The 18354-nt window shown below is 43.0% G+C and overlaps 1 long non-coding RNA gene across 1 annotated transcript; it reads left to right on the forward strand.

Moving 5' to 3' along the window:
• Positions 1–4402: 4402 nt before the first annotated feature.
• Positions 4403–11986, forward strand: LOC307064548. The gene is made up of 4 exons (XR_013811295.1): positions 4403–4628; positions 5136–5186; positions 7282–7327; positions 11588–11986. It is a non-coding gene; the product is annotated as an uncharacterized lncRNA (long non-coding RNA).
• The last annotated feature ends 6368 nt before the right edge of the window (positions 11987–18354 follow it).

An 18354-nucleotide genomic window follows, 5' to 3' on the forward strand; every position in this document is an offset into this window, starting at 1 on the left:
AGATTCACTTAGCCGATTTTGTACTTTATAGAAATGGAGTCATGTAATAGGTGCTATTTTGTGTTGGCTTCATTTGCTCCACAGTATATCCATGACATTTATCCATATTGTTGGGAGTGGATACCTTTGATTCATTTTCATTGGTGGATATTACTGCAGTGTGTAAACATATCAAAATCTATTTATTAATCCCATTATTGGTGGGTATTGGGTACTTCCCCATTCTTGGCTATCACAGTTAGTGGTGATGTGAGCAATCTAGAATGTGCCTTGTGCACTTGTTTGAGGGATATTTCTATGGGTGGAACCAAAGGGTTATAGGGTATATGTTCAACTTTGGTAGATACAGTTGACCCTTGAAGAATGCATGGGCATGAGGGATGCATCTGAGTCTTTTATTCCATAGATGTTTTTAAAATATCTCTCACTTTTGGCCCAAGAGTGCTGCGTTTGGATTTACAGTGTTTCTTAACTTTAAAAGAGTCCAATTTTTCAATTTTTTCTTTCACAGTTGGTGATTTTTTTGGTCTTAAGAAATTCTTCCTACTCCAAGGCAAAAAGGCTGTTATCTTACGTTTCTTTCCTAAAGCATCATTGTTTACTTTTCAAATTTAAGTCTGCAGATCTTCTGGAATTTATATTTTTATATCCTATGCAGTAATGATTAATATTTTTCCCATATGGATATCCAGCTGACTGAGAACCAATAGTTGACCCTTGGGCAACATGGGTTTAAACTACACAAGTGCACTTATACGAGGATTTTTTTTAATAGTAAATACTGCACTACTACACGATCCAAGGTTGGTTCAATCCTCAGATGCAGAATTGCCGATTATGGAGAAACCATGTACGTACAGAGGACTGGCTATAAGTTATACTTGGATTTTCAGCTTAGCAGAGGGTTGGCACCCCTAACCCCCTTGAACCCTAGTTCAAGGATCAACTGTATTAACAAGAGTTCTTTCCCCTCTCTGCTGCAGTGTTTTCTTTTCTTTCTTTTTTCTTTTGGCCGTGCTGCGTGGCTTGCAGGATCTCAGTTCCCTGACCAGGGATTGAACCAGGGTCACCCCAGTGAAAGCGCCAAATCCTTACCACTAGACCACCAGGGAACTCCCTGCAGTGTTTTCTTTTTACACGTTGTTATAATGTCTGTTTCAACATGGATTTTGATGTCTATTATCTTGTCTATCCTTGAGCAAACACCAGACTATCTTATATTGTAGATTTATAGTAAGATTTAATGTGACTAATATCTTTCTTTTCATTCTTCTTTCAGATTGTCCCAGCTCTTCTTTTATTTTTTATTTTTATGTTTTTTTAGATGTTGGGGGTAGGAGTTTATTTATTTATTTTTGCTGTGTTGGGTCTTCGTTTCTGTGCGAGGGCTTTCTTTAGTTGTGGCAAGCGGGGGCCACTCTTCATCGAGGTGCGTGGGCCTCACTATCACGGCCTCTTGTTGGGGAGCACAGGCTCCAGACGCGCAGGCTCAGTACGTGGCTCACGGGCCTAGTTGCTCCGTGGCATGTGGGATCTTCCCAGACCAGGGCTCAAACCCATGTCCCCTGCATTAGCAGGCAGATTCTCAACCACTGCGCCACCAGGGAAGCCCCCAGCTCTTCTTGTAGCTCTTTGCTTTCCCACATAATATTTGTAAACATCTCATCAATTTCCAAGGGAAAAAATGCTGATGTTTTTATTGGGGTTTGATTGAGCCTATAGATCATTTTGAGGATTACTGATATCTTTGTAATATTGAACCTTCAAGCCATGAATATCACTATTTTTAAGAATTTCTCTTGGAGAAAAATAAAAGTGGATCCCATGTAATAAAATGTACATAAGTAGACTCCAAAATATTTAAAGGACCTACATGTGAAAGATAAGTCTAGAAACTTAATTTTTAAAAGGTAGAAATATAGTTTTTCACCTGAGGAGTTTCAGAAGCACAGATATTAAGAAATTATTGGTTTATTATCTTATAATTAAAGATTTCTATTCCATGAAGAACACAATAGAAAAATTTTAGAAACACGTGCCCAATTAGGAAAGGATACTTGTAATTGGTAAAACTGAAAAGGTATTAATAATCAGAATATGTACTAGAAATGAGGAAGAAAAAGATAGCATCCACATTAGAAAATGGGGCAAAAGTTTTAAGTAGACATTTATAGATGAAGCTACCAAGCATTTGAAAAAAAGATCAAACTTATTAGAAATCAGAGAAATTTCACTAAAACAAGATACTACTATACATTTAATACACTAGCAAAACGGTGATGAGTCGTCCAAATGAAGGTAAGTGGTTGCACAAAAACCTGACGTGCAACTCTTTGGTAATCTGGACTGGTGTAGCCATTCAGGAAGTCAATCTGGCTATATTATTAAAGTATACACATTTGCTATGAAATAATTTCACTCGGGTATGTGTTCCAAAGAAATTCTCAGATACGTCTATAAACAAATGTAAGAAGATGTTTATTTTATTATCATTGGCATGGCAGTTGGAAGAGTACAGGTAAAATGTGGGTGCAGAAAATGGAACTCTATGAAACAAATTAGATAGATGGGTGAATTTTTGTTTGTTTGTTTGTTTTTCTGCGGTACGTGGGCCTCTCACTGTTGTGGCCTCTCCCGCTGTGGAGCACAGGCTCCGGACGTGCAGGCTCAGCAGCCATGGCTCACGGGCCCAGCCGCTCCACGGCATGTGGGATTTTCCCAGACTGGGGCATGAACCCGCGTCCCCTGCATCGGCAGGCAGACTCTCAACCACTGTGCCACCAGGGAAGCCCGGATGGGTGAATCTTAAAAATATACTCCTGAATGAAGGAAATAAACACCAGAATGAATTTTATGACACAATATTATTTATAGAAATTGAAAATATACACAAGTGCACATTTTGCACAAGAACACACCCAAAAGAAAACACATCAAACAAATTAGAATGGTAGCTTACGGGGTAGAGAAGGGAGTGGAGGGTGCCATAGGGAACAGGAGGTGAATAAATAAAACTTAATCATGTTACCATATTTCATCATGCTATATCCACGATTTCACTTTACTTGTAGTGGAAAGAAATCCTGTGTGCTATGTTGGCTTAAGTCAGGAATAGTTCTTGGAGGATATTTTCCTGAAAGAATTTGGAACAAATTTTTGAAAAAATCTTTGTTTATACTATGGATGATCTTTTTTTGTTTGTTTTGTTTTTTTCTTTAATTTCTGTTTTGTGGGTGTGTGTGGGATCTACTTTATTTTGTATTTCATTAATCTGATCTTATATTTTTCCATCTGCCTTCTTCAGTTTTATTATTCATTTATTAACTTCCTGAAATGGATGTTTTCTGAATCAATTTTCAACTTCCTTTCTACTTTATTTGTTTTGTTTTGTTTAGTTTTTGTTTTCCTTGCTGTACGCGGGCCTCTCACTGTTGTGGCCTCTCCCGTTGCGGAGCACAGGTTCCGGACGCGCAGGCTCAGCGGCCATGGCTCACGGGCCCAGCCACTCCGCGGCATGTGGCATCTTCCCGGACCAGGGCACGAACCCGTGTCCCCTGCATCGGCAGGCGGACTCTCAACCACTGCGCCACCAGGGAAGCCCCCCTTTCTACTTTCATATATGCTTTTAAGGCTCAACATTTCCCTCTATGTATGTGTTCAAATCTCCAGATCCAATTATGAATTTGAATGTTTCTCTTCATGGTTCTGTCAATTTTTGCTTTATAAAGTATCAGCTGAGGTTATTAGTTTCTGATAATTTGAAACTTTTATGACTGTGAAGTGTCCCTCCGTATGTCAAGTAATGCTTTTTTCTTCCCCTTAAAGTTCACTTGGTCAAATAGCAATGTCACAGATTTTATAATTACAGAAATAACTTGAGACCTAGGATGTTGATGTCTGTCTCTAGAAAGGATTTTCCCTTGCTTCTGCACGGGTTGTAAGATGCTAACAAAACACGTTCACCTTTACACAATTTCAGGGAATGAGGTGTTTTGGCGTTTGGCTTCAGTCCCTGCCAAAGAAAGCCCAGTTTCCTTCTCCCCTTATTCCAATGGTGAAACTCTTTGGGCTTTACCAGGAAGCCTTCGTGGCTGGTAATGCTTTTATGTCGCTTAGCCTCTTGAAGACGTCCAAAATTCTACTGAGTTTGTACGCCTTTCAATGAACAGAATCTACACTCTTCTGAGGCCTACACAGTACAACGGCAAGACTGCCTGAGACCTTCTCAGGGATTCCGGAAAGTGAAAACCAGAGTGAAAACATGTAGTCCAGAGCTCCTGCCGGTAGACACCCCCGCACCCACCCTTGCATTCTGGGACATGTAGTCCAGAGCTCGTAAACTCGTGTAGTCCCATATACTGCAGCTACGGTAACGCCTCGCTGTAAAGGTTGACCCGCGGAATTCTGGGAAATGTGGTCCAGGAGTTCCGGGTTAGTCGCAGGCACTTCCGCCCCAGGAGGACACGTAGCAGCCATGTTTTGGCTGATGACGGTGTGTCAGGTCCGCTCTTCACGACCCATTCAAGCTTCCCCGACATGCGCCTGGGGCCAACCTTTGCAGACCTTTCATTTGGGGAGAAAGAGAAGGAGCGGCTAAAAGCGGAGGTTTGAGGGCCTGGAGTGGTGAGGTACGTCCCGCGGGCGGAGCTTCTTTGCGTTTGGTAACGTACCCGGGATGGGGTGGGCTCAGGTCGTGCCTCCTGGGGTTTGAGGGTCTCCCCGGTTTTCTTCACCCCTAACCTGACCCCGTCCCCCACCTATGAGCTAGCCCTACCGCTTCATACGGCGTCACGCTGGGTGAGTTGCTTAACTCCTCTGTGCCTCCGTTGCTGTTCGGTAAAAGGGGGGAAAAAGGAATGCCTTGTTAATATAGTGTTGTGAGAAGAAACGAGATAGCACAAGTAAAAGGTCTACAACTGCCTGATACATTGTTGGTATTAATACTACGCTAATTCGGGAGGCACCCATTCCGCAGCGGGATTCTGTGAGCCCAGGAAGCTGAATTGTCCTGGACTCCTGGCCTGTTTTGGAAGGAGAGGACTTCTAGCTGGTACGGGGGCGGAAGGGGGTGCGGTATGAATTAGTGGGGATGGAAACACAGCCCTGGTATTTCACAGTCTCCTTTCCTTCCCCAGCCCTGGCTTCTGAAAAAGCACTGCACGGAGGAAGAGGCAACAGAGCCCCACGTGAGTAGGACTTGGCATTCTTCTACTTAAGATATTCCTATAAATTGTAGAACGTATGGGACATGGGTAACGATGATAACTGAGCCTTGGTCACTAATTTCCATTCTAAAAGCTTTATGCAAATGAACACATTTCCATCAGGCAGTGGCTGTGTGAATTGGTACTGCTGTTTTCTCTCCTTTAAGGATGAGGAGCTGGGGGCAGGGAACACAACCCTGTTGGCCCATCCTCACCCAGATGGTAGGAGGCAGAGCTGGGGTTGGGACCCAGGCAGTTTGAGTCCAGCAGCTGAGTTTGCTAATCCCTTTGGTATATTCTCTTTGAGCATAGGGTACTGGCTAGAATCATATCATGAAAGTAGGTTGGGACTTAATTGTGGGGACCTTGAGAGCAAGGTTTAGGCTATTTTATGAGTTTTTAAGATAGTTTTCTCAACTGGGTCATTTATTTTATTTCAAATAATATGTATATCATAGAAGTAGCATAATCATTATGGAAAAATGCAGATATATACATAAAGAAAAATTTTAATTATCTATAACTTTAGGATGTAAAGATAACAGTTGTTAATGTTTTAGTGCCTTTTTGTCTGGTTCCTCTTTGTGTATGTTTCTGTGTAGTGGAGGCTGTTTTTTGTGGGACTGATGTTACACTGCAGTGCTACTCAAATTGTGGTCCACAAACCAGCGGCATTGGCATCACTTGGATAGAAATGCCCAGCCTTGAGCCCCATTCGAGACCTTCTGATTTATAATTTCTGCGTAGGGGGCCCAGGAGGCTGCATTCCAACAAGATCCCGCAGTAATTCACATGCACGTGAAAATTCGAGAAGCTCAAGAGAGGGTCTTTTCTGGAAACTGAGGCCGAGGAAATTGACCCTGCTGGATGTCACAGATAAAACTGAGCTGGATTCACCAAAGCCCTACTTAGTCCAATGATTTTATTCCCCCACTAATTATTGTCAACTGTCAGGGCCCCTTTCAGAATCCTGAATTGAGCAGAAGACAGCTAGCAAGTGTAGAGTCAAAATGGAGGTCGTTAGAAGTTGTGAAGATATCTCTCTCCCAAGCTTTGGGGAGTGGAATCATTGCCATCTTTTGTACTAGATCGAACCCGGGCCCCTGCATTGGGAATGTGGAGTCTTATCCACTGCACCACCAGGGAAGTCTCCCATTTATTTCTTAAACTTTCCTATATTTATAATGATATAATTACAATTCAGATTCCTGTCTTTTTTCATTTGAATTAGGTATGGACTGTCAAACTATTTTTTATTGTTGTTGCAGAATCCTGGCTTTTATTAGTTCTCTTTACCTCTGTGCATAATTGTCAAAAGGGTACTTCCTGTTTAAAAAGAAACTTAATGTATTTTTATACCTTTTGTAAAAAGTTGTCCATGTCAATTTAAATATTATTGTTGCAGTCACAAAATCTTTAGGAAGACAAGCAGAGATTTTCAGAAGTCTAAAGACTCTCACATAACAGGGCAACAACGTATGACCTCCACATGTCTGACAGTCTTCTGTTGGTAGAAATCACATCTCTAAGGATAATTTCTAACTAAAATATCATCTGCTTTACCGCAGTTGCTAAGAAATAAGAAACCCTGACAGTGGTGTTCTCAGAGCTTCCTACCTTATGACGATCTCACGAGGTGGATGCCCGTGTTCTCCCCTACTGGCAGAGGACAGAACTGAGGCGAAGAGATGTGAATAATTTGCCCAGGGTGACACTGCTAGTGAATGGCGTAGCCTGATCAGAGCCCATGCATATTGACTCCAAAACCTACTCTGACTTACATGGTCTCTGTTTACACCATACCCAGAATAAGAATGACCCCTGTGGAAGCTGCAGGCACACTGTGAGGGGGCCACTGTGTATGGATGGGCAGGTCATTCCTCACACAGCCACTGAGGGGGTTCACGGGGGCATCTAGTATCTGCGTGGGGCTCTGCTCATCAAGCATAATCAGCTGTAGCCACCCCGAGGACTGGGAGCCTTGGTAATTCACAATGAGCACCACGTGGGTTAGCGACTTCTTTTTCTTTAAACCAGTTTCCAGTTTGACTTCTTCTTTCCCCGTCTGTCTTGCTAGGACTCTGCACTTCCCCAGAAGGAGAGAGAAAATGAGCACATTCCAGGTGAGTAGAGCTTGCCTTTCTTGCTGTTAAAAACGCCATTTTTGTACTCAGATTGGACACAGGTTTTCCTCTTTTTTTTTCTTTTCTTTTTTTTTTTTGATTGGAGTATAGTTGATTTACAATGTATTAATTTCAAGTGTACAGCAAAGTGATTCAGTTATACATATATATACATATATTTTCAGATTCTTTTTTTTTTCTGTTTTTTTTTTATTAGTTTCTGCTTTATAACAAAGTGAATCAGTTATACATATACATCTGTTCCCACATCCCTTCCCTCATGCATCTCCCTCCCTCCCACCCTCCCCATCCCACCCCTCCAGGCGGTCACAAAGCACCGAGCTGATCTCCCTGTGCTCTGCGGCTGCTTCCCACTATCTATCTACCTTACGTTTGGTAGTGTATATATGTCCATGCCTCTCTTTCGCTTTGTCACAGCTTACCCTTCCCCCTCCCCATATCCTCAAGTCCATTCTCAAGTAGGTCTGTGTCTTTATTCCCGTTTTACCCCTAGGTTCTTCATGACATTTTTTTTTTAATTCCATATATATGTGTTTGCATACGGTATTTGTCTTTCTCTTTCTGACTTACTTCACTCTGTATGACAGACTCTAGGTCTATCCACCTCATTACAAATAGCTCAGTTTCATTTCTTTTTATGGCTGAGTAATATTCCATTGTATATATGTGCCACATCTTCTTTATCCATTCATCCGATGATGGACACTTAGGTTGTTTCCAGCTCCGGGCTATTGTGAATAGAGCTGCAATGAACATTTTGGTACATGTCTCTTTTTGAATTATGGTTTTCTCAGGGTATATGCCTAGTAGTGGGATTGCTGGGTCATATGGTAGTTCTATTTGTAGTTTTTTAAGGAACCTCCATACTGTTCTCCATAGTGGCTGTACCAATTCACATTCCCACCAGCAGTGCAAGAGTGTTCCCTTTTCTCCACACCCTCTCCAGCATTTATTGTTTCTAGATTTCTTGATGATGGCCATTCTGACTGGTGTGAGATGATATCTCATTGTAGTTTTGATTTGCATTTCTCTAATGATTAATGATGTTGAGCATTCTTTCATGTGTTTGTTGGCAGTCTGTATATCTTCTTTGGAGAAATGCCTATTTAAGTCTTCTGCCCATTTTTGGATTGGGTTGTTTGTTTTTTTGCTATTGAGCTGCATGAGCTGTTTATAAATTTTGGAGATTAATCCTTTGTCATTTGCTTCATTTGCAAATATTTTCTCCCATTCTGAGGGTTGTCTTTTGGTCTTGTTTATGGTTTCCTTTGCTGTGCAAAAGCTTTGAAGTTTCATTAGGTCCCATTTGTTTATCTTTGTTTTTAGTTCCATTTCTCTAGGAGGTGGGTCCAAAAGGATCTTGCTGTGATTTATGTCATAGAGTGTTCTACCTATGTTTTCCTCTAAGAGTTTGATAGTTTCTGGCCTTACATTTAGGTCTTTAATCCATTTTGAGCTTATTTTTGTGTATGGTGTTAGGGAATGAGCTAATCTCATACTTTTACATGTCCCTGTCCAGGCCCCCCGGAAGGCGGGGCGGACAGTGACCCGCACTCGCACCCCCCGCGGCGGCGGCGGCGGCGGCAGCAGCAGCAGCCCCAGCGTCCCACGCCCGTCCCCGAGGTCCGCGCCTTTAGCCGCGGCTCGCGCCTGTCTCCGGTGCTTCCCCAAGCAGCCCTCTTAATGCCCTCTCCTCGCGCACCAGGAAACAAAAGGGAAAAAAGTCTCTTGCCTCTTCGGTAGCTCCAGACCCTTTCCCCGGACTCCCTCCGGGCTAGCCATGGTGCACTAACCCCTTCGGGCTCTCTTCCTGCCGCCAACCCCAGTCCTCTCCCTGCGCTCCGACTGAAAGCCGATACCCGAGCCTCAGCTCCCAGCCCCGCCCGCCCCGGCGGCCAAGCAGACAAGCCTCTCGGGCTGGTGAGTGGCGGTCGGCACCGGTCCTCTGTGCGGGAATCTCTCCACTTTGCCCTCCACACCCCTGTTGCTGTGCTCTCCTCCGCTACTCCGAAGCTTTCCCTCTCCGCCACCTGCAGTCTCCGCCCGCTAAGGGGCTTGTAGTGTGTGGAAACCTTGCCTCCTTCACGGCTCCCTCCCACTGGTGCAGGTCCCGTCCCTATCCTTTTGTCTCTGTTTATTCTTTTTCCTTTTGCCCTACCCAGGTACGTGGGGAGTTTCTTGTCTTTTGCGGGGTCTGAGGTCTTCTGCCAGCGTTCAGTAGGTGTTCTGTAGGAGTTGTTCCACGTGTAGATGAATTTCTGATGTATCTGTGGGGAGGAAGGTGATCTCCGCGTCTTACTCTTCCGCCATCTTCCTCCGGGGTCTATTTTCAGATTCTTTTCCCTTATAGGTTATTACGAAATATTGGGTATAGTTCCATATGGGTTTTCTCTTTCAAGGAGAGTCTAAGCATATGAGGACCTGAGTGTGCCATGTGTGCTTTTTTAAAAATTCCTGTTAAATTTAATTGGTTTCGGTTTTAATTTTTGTTTTATTTCATCATTTTTTAATTTTACAAGTAAAAGAAAAATTAAGGGAAATGAAGGACATCTTGCAGTCTACTGCTTACCTGCTTACAAATTAGCTGCTTTTATATTTCTGTAATCTCTTCATCATATGTATTCATGGATGTGTATTTGTATTTATAACATAGATACAGTTTTAAATTGTTTTTTTCATTTAATACTAGCTAACATTCACTTTCAATTGCTTTATCATGTTCCTGCAAACTTATGCACCTATTTTTTTTTTTTTTTTTTCCGGTATGCGGGCCTCTCACTGTTGTGGCCTCTCCCATTGCGGGGCACAGGCTCCGGATGCGCAGGCTCAGCGGCCATGGCTCACGGGCCCAGCTGCTCCACGGCATGTGGGATCTTCCCGGACCGGGACACGAACCCGTGTCCCCTGCATCGGCAGGCGGACTCTCAACCACTGCGCCACCAGGGAAGCCCTGCACCTATTTTTTAAACTATTCTTTATTCACAGACATTTAGTTTAAAGACTTCTCCTGTTTTAGGAGCACTACAGTGACAGTGTTCCTGATTTAACCTTTTTCTCAAAATATCTGTTCTGAAGAATATTGCCCCTTTTTGCCCTTAACATAGTAGGTTTAGGTATTCAGAATTTAAGAGGTATGTTTTATATGTGGTGCCTTGGATGTTTTTTGGTAGAATATCCAAATACGGCAGAGCACAGCAGGATCAAACTGCTGCTTCACGCAGAAAAAATAATGTATTGTTAGAAGTTTTCTCACGACCAGAGTTAGATTCAGTCTTCCCCATGCTTGAGTCAGACCCTTTGTGTATTTTATTTACTGGTTTGTTTCTTTTTGCATCTTATATTTTTTTCTAATCAGAGTAATACATGACCTTAGTTTAAAAAGTCCAGTGGTGGGCTTCCCTGGTGGCGCAGTGGTTGAGAGTCCGCCTGCCGATGCAGGGGATATGGGTTTGTGCCCCGGTCTGGGAAGATCCCACATGCCGCGGAGAGGCTGGGCCCGTGAGCCATGGCCGCTGGGCCTGTGCGTCCGGAGCCTGTGCTCTGCAATGGGGGAGGCCACAACAGTGAGAGGCCCACGTACAGCAAAAAAAAAAAAAAAAAAAGTCCAGTGGTACTTAAAGCACTTGTCACTGCATAGACAGCTCAGAACAATTGTATAAAGAGGTGCTTGGTTTCATCTTTGTTTTAAATATAAAGAATAGGGGTTGTGAAAAAAGGAGGAACCAACTCAGACTCACCCAGAAAACCAAGGGTCTGGAGTCAGAGTATTGCATTCAAGCGAAAGACAGAAACGGGGAAAGAGAGAGTTTTCATTCAGAGACCTGGCATGGCCTTTTGGTTAATTTCCACATATAACACTCCTTCTCAGCTGGTTCCCACCTCAATGAGAAAGCGGGTGCCATCAAATACTGACAGGACTAAATTGGTAACTGTTTCTGGGGCACTTGGCAATAATAATTAAACAGTGAAAGCTTTTTAGTTCAGGATCCAGTGGTTAGAATTCTAGGGAGTTTACTTATGAGTTGTCTGAGAGCCCCAGGTGAATACACAAAGCTTTCTCTTTCATAGCTGCACGAGGAAAGTCAGTGTGTGGCATTGGCAGGATGGAAGGAGGGGCTGCTGGGAAGTCTGCACACCTCACAGGAGCCGGAGCAACTTCCCATCCTCCTCGTCTCCTCGGGGCTGCCCCTCTTCCACTGGCCACTGGGTATAAGATTGAGGTGGTGTTGTTTGTCATAGGAGGCGGTGACCTTCAAGGACGTGGCCGTGGCCTTCACAGAGGAGGAGCTGGAGCTGCTGGACTCGGCCCAGAGGAAGCTGTACCAGGATGTGATGGTGGAAAACTTCCAGAACCTGGTCTCAGTGGGTGAGGACAGCCTTTCTCTGCGAGTGTCTTTGTGACCTTGGTGTTTCAAGGCTTTGGGCCTCTTGAGGTGGTTGCCTGAGTTTGGGGACCAGACTTTTGCAATTCCTGTGGGACACGAGAGGATGTCTCTGGTCTTTCTAAACAGTGTGTTTCAGGTCCTTTTCAATTATTTTGTAAAAGAACTGTAAATCGACAGTATCTTGCTGTACCTTGTGTATTCTTTTTCAGATTTCCCTCCCTGCCATTAGTGGATTATAAAGCCAATTTATTGAGCCCTACGTGTGATTTTTTTAATGAAATAAAATAGTATAGAAAATATCAGAGTTTCTTAGGAAGAGTACAACACATTGCAGCAGAAACTCTGGGCGATGGCATGAGTGGTGTGAGAGCCAGTGGGAACAGATTTGATGAAAAGAGACATTGGTTAGATATAGGTCATTCAAGCTTCGTTTTAGTAATGTATACTTTTCTACCTGTGTATCTAGGTTGTGAAATAAATGCTGTTTCTTCAGTGGGTCGTGATCCAAAGTTTGAAAAACACAGCTTTCAATACCTTGAATATGCAGTTGGAACTCAAATTTCTAGTAAACTTTAGCTCTAGCCCGTTCATGTTAACTTGTGACTTTGCATGTTCTCATTCTTCAAACGAGATACAAAACATATAGAAAGAGAAGAGAGGCTTTGGTTGATGAATTCAGCAACCCAGATAGAAATTTAGGTAAGAACCAAGCAGTCGTGAGTTCCTGTGGTTAGCTCTCTATCTGTTTTGCTTCTCACCAGCCCTGTGCTGTCCATCACCTGGTCCCAGTTGGAAATCTCTTTCCAGGATTATTGCATAGTCTTTGTACTGGTCACCTGTTGCCACCCTTCTCCTCCCACAGTTTGTTCTTTAGGTGGCAAAGTGATCTTTTGTAACTTTAAGTCAGGTTATGTTGTTGTTTCAAAATTCTCTTGTGGCTTCTTTTACTTAGAATCAAAACCACTTAAAGTGGCTTCTAGAGCCTTCTGTGGGCTGCTGTTCGTTCTCCACCACCTCCCTGAATACATCACCTCTCCTCCCTCTTACCCTATCTTTTCCAGACGTGCAAAGGATGCTTCTGCCACAGAGCCTTTTCCTTGTCCTTCTCTCTGCCTGGAATACTCTTTCACCTGTAATCTTTTAGGCCTCTACTTCTTTCAGTCAGTCACCTTAAAGATGAGGAGGTGGCTGTCCTCTGACCACCCTATGGAAAATACAGTCCTGTCTTTCTTACTCTCTCTGCCCTGCCTTGTTTTGTCTCTAAGCGTTTCACTCATGTACATTTTGTTCACCTGTTTCTCACCTCTCTTTCTTCCACTGGAGGGTAATCCAGGAGTGCAGGAGGAATTCGGTCTGTTATATGTTTATTGCTCACTAGCCTCAGTGCTTAGTTTAGCATAGTCTTGGTACATGACAGGAACTCTTAAATATTTCTTGAATAAACGAATGAGTTAATGGATAGAGAAATTAGCCTTCCATGAAAATAGCTAGTAGGCGGTGAACAAATCCGAGTGAATAAGGGATATTGCTAAATGTTTTTTTGTCTTCATATGAATTCCTAGCCTAATTCTAACTTCTCAGGTGCCCATGATGTGTGTATGTGTGTGTTTGCCTTTCTGTACAAGTTGGCCCTCATCAACTTGCACAAAAAATCTGTATAGAACCTGTAATTATAACCAAACTGAGTAAAATGCTTTCCCTGTGACTTTCCTTGAGCTCTTAGTAGCAGAGCAAATTCATTTGGGGAGGAAATACTGTTTTGAATGAGGATTCTTATGTCTACTTCTTAGGTAACCCTCCCATAGAAGGAAAGAAATTTCTATTTCCTTATCCCTTATACCAGGGGAGAACAGGTCTCAGAAAACAGCCAGCTGGTGAGTTAGCCTTTCCCTTAAAAGATTTGCGCCGCTGCGTCCCATTTGCCTCCTCCAAAGCCCACCTCACTAATAAGCAATCGATCTTTGTTAGCTCTACAAACATTTTGTGTGTGTGTGTGTGCATTTGTATGTATCTTGTAGAAGGCATTTTAGATAATGTCACCTTGAGTGCTTTGATCATTCTTTAATAGTTTCTAGTCTGTTTCTTCTCAATATTTATCACAGGCTATGGAATTTATTCCCAGCTCACTCATAAACCCCATTCTTCACTTTGGAACTCATTCTTGTTAAAGACCAGTGTATCTGTGTCCAAAAATTTTCCATGCTGCTTTTAAAGAGACAGCATTCTTCCCTAGCCTCTAAATTTTGACTCCTGCTTGGCAGGGGGAGTGGAGGAACATATTAGGCAGCACAAATGCCTCAGAAGGATCCAGTGCATAGATCTTCATGCTTTTTTTTAACCCCACTGATTCTTAGAACCTTTTTTAAAATTAATTAATTTTTGGTTGCATTGGGTCTTCGTTGCTGCATATGGGCTTTTCTCTAGTTGTGGTGAGTGGGAGCAGCTCTTCGTTGTGGTGCGCAAGCTTCTCATTGCAGTGGCTTCTCTTGTTTCAGAGCACGGTCTCTAGGAACACGGGCTTCAGTAGTGGTGGCATGTGGGCTCAGTAGCTGTGGCTCACGGGCTTAGTTGCTCTGCGGCATGTGGGATCTTTCCAGACCAGGGCTCGAACCTGTGTCCCCTGCACTGGCAGGCAGATTATTAACCACTGTGCCACCGGGGAAGTCCCGGTTTTTAGCACCTTTCATATTCTCCTCAGCACTAACCCCCTTGGTGTGCTGCCGCCTTGGGTGCAGCCTTTCAACTTAAGCAAAACTGTACTTTCCAGTCCTTTTCCTGTATCTGATACCTGACTTGTAAAAGCTGTTTCGCTTCTCTGACTTGGTTCAAACTTAACCTGGGATTCAGAATTGTAGAGAATCCTAGAAATCAAACTGAGTTCGCCTGTGCATGCATTTCTTGAGCCCTGACTAACTGCTAGGCACTGTTAAAGCTGTGAGCACAGCAAAATGCTTGTCTTTATTGATACTGTGTTATGGTAGGAATGACATGTAATTTTTGAAAGATGATTTAAACAGTATGTCAGAGTAGTCATTTGGTTTTAAATGGGTTTCATTAATGCTAAGTATTTGGGAGTTTAACAGACCATCTCTTGGTTTCTGTTAGTATATAAACCAGAGAACTTCATTTGTCGTGCGAAAGATAAGCTGAACCATCCTGAGGTTCATTAAAGTCTCATACTGTGTCTTAAGTGTAAAATCTTGAATCTTTGAACAAAGCTTTCACGTGTCCACATCTCTGAATTCTCTGTCCTTATAGAAGAAAACAATCAAAGTGAGTTGAGGGCCGTTCAAGACAGAGGGTCAGGTGAAGAGCTTTCCTGCTGGCAAATCTGGCAACAAATTGCAAATGACTTAACCAGATGCCAAGACTCCATGATAAATAGTTGTCAGTTCCACAAACAAGGTGATTCCCCCTGCCAGATTGGGGCAGGACTCTATTCAAATTTCTGAAGATGAGAACCGTATATTAAATGATAAAGCAGGTGATCCCAGTAGTACTGGAAATGCAAGGTTTGCAACTTTGAGAGCCCAGGATTCTTGGAGGAAAACTTCATTGACTGAGTCACAGAATTATCAGAATAGACAGCAGCAAATTTCCATGAAAAATAAACTGTGTCAGTGTAAAGAGGATGTTGACACCATCCGTTGGATTTCACATCACCTTGATGCTCATGGAGTACACAAGGGTCAAAAATCTTACAGCTACAGTGATTATAGAAAAGATAGCACGAGGGTTTCAACACTGGATCAGAATACTATGATTCACACAGGACAAAAACCTTACCAGTGTAATGAATGTAAAGAAACCTTCACCGATCTCTCCACCTTTGATCTTCGCCAGCAATTACACTCAAAAGAGAAGTCTCATGTGCAGTGAGTGTGGAAAAGGCTTCCGTTACAGCTCGGTTCTTCATATTCATCAGAGAGTTCATGTGGGAGGAAAACACAGTGAGTGTGATGAGTGTGGCAAGGAGTTCAGTCAGAGCTCACAGCTGCAGACTCCTCAGAAAGTCCACACTGTAGAGAAACCCTTCAAATGTGGGGAATGTGGGAAAGGCTTCAGTCGTAGGTCAGCACTTACTATTCATTGTAAAGTCCACACGGGAGAGACACCTTATAATTGTGAGGAGTGTGGGAGGGCCTTCAGTCAGGCCTCTCACCTTGAGGACCATCAGAGAGTCCACACTGGGGAGAAACCATTCAAATGTGACACATGTGATAAGAGCTTCAGTCGGAATTCACACCTTCAGTCCCATCAGAGAGTCCATACGGGAGAGAAACCGTACAAATGTGAGGAGTGTGGGAAGGGCTTCATTTGTAGCTGAAATCTATACATTCATCAGAGGGTCCACACAGGAGAAAAACCCTACAAATGTGAGGAATGTGGGAAAGGCTTTAGTCGGCCTTCAAGTCTTCAGGCCCATCAGGGAGTCCACCCTGGAGAGAAATCATACATATGTAATGTGTGTGGGAAAGGCTTTAGTCGGCCTTCAAGTCTTCAGGCCCATCAGGGAGTCCACACTGGAGAGAAATCATACATATGTAATGTGTGTGGTAAAGGCTTTACTGTGAGTTCAAACCTTGAGGCACATCAAAGAGTCCATACAGGAGAGAAACCATACAAATGTAATGAGTGTGGGAAGAGCTTCAGGAGGAACTCCCATTATCAAGTTCATCTGGTTGTCCACACAGGGGAGAAGCCCTATAAATGTGAGGTATGTGGGAAGGGCTTCAGTCAGAGTTCATATCTTCAAATCCATCAGAAGGCCCACAGTGTAGAGAAACCTTACAAGTGTGAGGAGTGTGGGCAGGGCTTCAATCAGAGTTCACGACTTCAGATCCACCAGCTGATCCATACCGGTGAGAAACCATACAAATGTGAAGAGTGTGGGAAGGGATTCAGTCGTAGAGCAGATCTTAAAATTCATTGCAGAATCCACACCGGAGAGAAACGGTATAATTGTGAGGAGTGTGGGAAAGTCTTCAGGCAGGCCTCAAATCTTCTGGCCCATGAGAGAGTCCACAGCAGAGAAAAACCATTCAAATGTGAAGAGTGTGGGAAGAGCTTTGGTCGGAGTTCACACCTTCAAGCCCATCAAAAAGTCCACACTGGAGAAAAGCCATACAAATGTGAGGAGTGTGGGAAGGGCTTCAAGTGGAGCCTGAACCTCGACATGCATCAGAGGGTCCACACAGGAGAGAAACCATATAAGTGTGGGGAGTGTGGGAAGCACTTCATTCAGGCCTCAAGTCTTCAGCTTCATCAAAGCGCCCACACTGGAGAGAAGCCGTACAGATGTGACAGATGCAGTAAGGTCTTCAGTCGGTCTTCACAGCTACAGTCTCATCAAAGAGTGCACACAGGGGAGAAGCCTTACAAGTGTGAGACCTGTGGTAAGAGCTTCAGTTGGCGCTCCAATCTAACAGTTCATCACAGAATCCATGCTGCTGATAAATCCTATAAAAGTGATAGGAGTGGTAAGACCATCAGAGAGCCCACACACGAAAAAAGTTCCATAAAATGATGAAAACAAAACCAAAAGCAACTCAGGTGTCATGTGAATTCTTCCAGTCATCAAGTTCAAAAGAAAAAAAAATCATTTGTTTCATTAAAGTCGGTGTTTCAGCCATAGCTCAACATGTCCCAGTAGTCAGGAGGCCACACGGCAGAGAACTCTGGTAAATGGTGTAGTAAGTTTGAACTTTGACCTCTATTAAATATTAGGGGAGAAGCCTTAGTGTGAGTTTTAGCAGGCCTTGTACAAAAGTATGATGAACATGCCAAAATTTATGCCCATTACAACGTAAATTCCACGAATGCAGCGACGTTTGTTCTGAATCTACAGTCTGAACATTGTCAGCTACTTTGTAGGTGCTCGATACTTGTTCAGTTAATGAATGAGGAAAAACTTTTTGAAAATTATGTTGCAATCCCCTCCAAAATTTCATACAAATTTGTATTCAGAGCAGTTAACCTAAATCTGGCCTTCAAAGTAATTCAGGGAGACAAAAATTTGAAGTGTTAGAAAACCACTCAGTATTGCAATTTGTAATATTAATGTGGCATCGTCCTGTTACGATTAGCTCCATTTGTCTCCCCCCAGCCTCGCTTCAAGTTGGACCTTATCTTGGACTTTGTCTATCTAATATTCTGTGAATCTTATACAGTACAAATTTGGTTATCTTTTGTGACAGTATAGACTTACTGAAAATGGATTGTTCATCTTGCAATACAGAAAACATACTGTTGACCCTTTTTTCAAGAATGTCAAGGCAGAGGTTTAAGTGTCAGAAAGAGTTACTAATGACAGTGACAGAGAACAAACATTTCTTAGTAAATGAACTGATCGTTGGTTTCTTATTCACCACATTTCCGTCTAGGTTTTGATGTGATTGTCTCCCAAGGGTTTTAGCATTACTTTCATCAAGACTTCTTAAGTAGAGAAAAGAGGCTGTTTGAAGTAGATTACTTTTGTCAAGTTCTCTATCTCCTTACTCCTCTCTGGCCTGAGATAAAAAGAAAAAAATTATTTGTTGAAATTTGGTAATTTCATCAAACATATTTATTCAATGACTGACTTGCACACTTTTTCCTAGCGGTGGATTGAAAAATTGATTT

This window comes from Hyperoodon ampullatus (assembly GCF_949752795.1).
Source record: "Hyperoodon ampullatus genome assembly, chromosome: 15".
NCBI classification, from domain to species: Eukaryota; Metazoa; Chordata; class Mammalia; order Artiodactyla; family Ziphiidae; genus Hyperoodon; species Hyperoodon ampullatus.